Raw genomic sequence first — 4124 nt, 5'->3', positions numbered from 1 at the left:
CAGGCAATTTCTGAGGTAACAGCAGAAACATTTTGTTTTATCAGGGAAAAAGAAAAGAAAGGGTGAAGCACAAAACACTTCACTGCTGGGATTTCCTTTACAGGGGGACTAGAATGTAAAGTCCATGTTAATAATGGAGTTCATTCAGAGAATCTCACACAACTCGGTGCAGTTTGTTCATTCTTAGAACTTGACGGCCATTTATTTTAAATGTACTGCCCTATGAATTAAAGTGCTATAACATTTACTGTGCAAACACACTTTTAACAGCATTTTTAAACAGTTAGCAGTTAAACAAAACATTTGTAAATCTTCAGCCTCAGCTTCAACTATGTTATCAAAGCAAATACAAAATTAAAGCTTATTGCCACTACCTGGGCATTAATGTTATACTGTTCCTTATGAAAAATAAAAGTCCTGCGCCACAATCACAACAATTCTACAGGCAATTTCTGAGGTAACAACAGAAAAGTTTTACGTTTATCATGAAGTAGCATAACCAGTCTATGTTCAGTACCAAATGTCCCTATTAGGGAGAGGTGACGCTCAAAAAAAATTCACTGCTGGGATTTACTGTGCTGAGGACTAGACTGACTCGGGGGCCAAATTTAGAGAAAAAAATGTGTCTGGGGGCCGGTATATCTATTTTTAAGAAAACTAATATAAAACCTCACAATAAAGTCTGGTTGAATGCTAAAAATGTTATGACAGACCGCCTTAAAAACGGAATTTTAAATTTTTCTATGAACGATAAAACCCTGAATATTGAGAACATATGAACGTCACACCCCCTTTCAATCGACATATTTTACCATCAAGCCAAATGCAACAAACACAGCGAAATATGAACGCTAAGTGTAAAAAAACTAAACACATCTACAATCTGATACATCTGATACATCACTAAGCTTTAGAACTTTCTTGTAAAAATCTCCTTCTGCGTCTGTCCCTGACACCCGCATTTCAGGCTCTGGAAACACTCTGTGGAAACGCTCCCCACCCACACTGCTTGGTGCCTGGTCTGACCTGCTGTGACGTAGATTACCATAGTAACTAGTAGGGTTGTACGGTATACGGGTATTAGTATAGTACCGCGATACTAATGAATCATATTCGGTACCAAATCGCCTCTGAAAAGTACCGGTTTGCCACACCCTAGGATTTTTTGTTAAAATAAAGCCAATAACGCAATTTTTTCCGGTCCCCTTTATTTAGAAAAGTATCGAAAAGTACCGAAATAATATTGGCATCGGGACAACACTAGTCACTAAAATATCATGCAAAAGCGCAGATTCCAACCATTGAAATACTTTGCATAGTTCAAGACTTATGGTAATTTGAAAACATCACTGCACACCATAATGGCAGCTACACTTTCCATCTTAAAGGCCTACTGAAACCCACTACTACCGACCACGCAGTCTGATAGTTTATATATCAATGATGAAATCTTGACATTGCAACACATGCCAATACAGCCGGGTTAACTTATAAAGTGCAATTTTAAATTTCCCGCTAAACTTCCGGTTGAAAACATCTATGCATGATGACGTATGCGTGTGACGTCAATCATTGAAACGGAAGTATTCGGACACATTGTATCCAATACAAAAAGCTCTCTTTTCATCTCAAAATTCCACAGTATTCTGGACATCTGCGTTGGTGAATCTTTTGCAATTTGTTTAATGAACAATGGAGACTGCAAAGAAGAAAGCTGTAGGTGGGATCGGTGTATTAGCGGCTGGCTGCAGCAACACAACCAGGAGGACTTTGACTTGGATAGCAGACGCGCTATCCGACGCTAGCCGCCGACGGCACGGATGATCGGGTGAAGTCCTTCGTCGCGCCGTCGATCGCTGGAACGCAGGTGAGCACGGGTGTTGATGAGCAGATGAGGGCTGGCTGGCGTAGGTGGATACCTAATGTTTTTATCATAGCTCTGTGAGGTCCCGTTGCTAAGTTAGCTTCAATGGCGTCGTTAGCAACAGCATTGTTAAGCTTCGCCAGGCTGGAAAGCATTAACCGTGTAGTTACAGGTCCATGGTTTAATAGTATTGTTGATTTTCTGTCTATCCTTCCAGTCAGGGGTTTATTTCTTTTGTTTCTATCTGCAGTTAAGCCCGATGCTATCACGTTAGCTCCGTAGCTAAAGTGCTTCGCCGATGTATTGTCGTGGAGATAAAAGTCACTGTGAATGTCCATTTCGCGTTCTCGACTCTCATTTTCAAGAGGATATAGTATCCGAGGTGGTTTAAAATACAAATCCGTGATCCACAATAGAAAAAGGAGAAAGTGTGGAATCAAATGAGCTAGCTTCTCCCTAAGTTACGGTCAGAGCGAAAAAAGATGCGTCCTGCACTGCACTCTAGTCCTTCACTCTCACGTTACTCATCCACGAATCTTTCATCCTGGCTCAAATTAATGGGGTAATCGTCGCTTTCTCGGTCCGAATCGCTCTCGCTGCTGGTGTAAACAATGGGGAAATGTGAGGAGCCTTTCAACCTGTGACGTCACGCTACTTCCGCAACAGGCAAGGCTTTTTTTATCAGCGACCAAAAGTTGCGAACTTTATCGTCGATGTTCTCTACTAAATCCTTTCAGCAAAAATATGGCAATATCGCGAAATTATCAAGTATGACACATAGAATGGATCTGCTATCCCCGTTTAAATTAAAAAAAATTAATTTCAGTAGGCCTTTAAAGATCTAAAAAAATGATTTGGGAATGTCCGGCGGGCCAGATTGAAAAGCTTAACGGGCCACATGTGGCCCCCGGGCCTTAATTTGCCCAGATCTGCTGTAAAGTCATATACTGGAGTTCATTTTTTTACTCCTCTGTACTAAGCCAGTTGCTAAGGCACACAAGATTATTTACATTTTCAGAAGATAAAGCAGCTCTCTTTTTCTGCACAATATGACCAGCAAGAGAAAACAACCTTTCACAAGGGACAGAGGTTGCAGGTGTGGCCAGGTACTTCTGTGCATATGGGGCCAGCTTGCTGTGTGAACCTGCATGGTTGGACCACCACTCTAATGGACAGGAATCTGAATTTATGGCAGGTTCTACTCTGTATCGATGCACACTGTTCTCAATTGAGTCTTCTTCAGAGCCACTTTTTCTTGCACAGGTTTCTCTGCAGTAACCCTGTCTTCCTTCAGTAAATTGGTGATTGAGGTCCACACCTCACTCCTCTCAGCTCTGGGGATGCACTTTGAGGTCCTTGAACCTAGGGTCCAATGCAGTAGCAATCTTCAGATATGCAATGTTGGCATTTCCCTTATGTGTGTCTCCAGAACCTCTCTAAATGTAGACTTGAACTTGGCCATCATCTGAGCTCTCCGTCACCCGAAAGAGATGGCAAAAAGCAGGGAGAACCACACTGCAAAAAGTCTGTGTTCAAAAACAAGAAAAAAAAATACAAAAATGAGGGATATTTTATTTGAACTAAGCAAAATTATCTGCCAATAGAACAAGAACATTTGGCTTGTCAAGACTTTCCAAAACAAGTAAAATTAGCTAACCTAAATGAACCCAAAAATACCTTAAAATAAGTATATTCTCATTAATAACAAGTGCACTTTTCTTGGTAAAAAAAAAAAATTGACCTTTTTGCTCAATATGTTGAAAAATATTCTTAAATTAAGTCAAAGCTAGTGCCATTATCTTGACATAATGATATGCGCTCGGCATCATGATTTTTTTTTTCATGCCTGAAGTAAGAAATTATTACTTTAAAAAGTAGTTTTATACCGATAATGGCTTTTTGCCGATATCCGATATTCCGATATTGTCCAACTCTTTAATTACAAATACCGATATCAACCGACACCGATATCAACCGATACCGATATATACAGTCGTGGAATTAACACATTATTATGCCTAATTCGGACAACCAGGTATGGTGAAGATAAGGTCCTTTTTTTAAAAATTAATAAAATAAAATAAGATAAATAAATTAAAAACATTTTCTTGAATAAAAAAAAGAGTAAAACAATATAAAAACAGTTACATAGAAACTAGTAATGAATGAAAATGAGTAAAATTAACTGTTAAAGGTTAGTACTATTTATTTATTTATATTTATTTATATATATTTATTTATTTTATATATATATTTATAT

The sequence above is a fragment of the Entelurus aequoreus genome, linkage group LG03, assembly GCF_033978785.1.
Source record: "Entelurus aequoreus isolate RoL-2023_Sb linkage group LG03, RoL_Eaeq_v1.1, whole genome shotgun sequence".
In the NCBI taxonomy this organism is placed as follows: Eukaryota; Metazoa; Chordata; class Actinopteri; order Syngnathiformes; family Syngnathidae; genus Entelurus; species Entelurus aequoreus.
Note: the sequence above shows the minus strand (reverse complement) of the source record.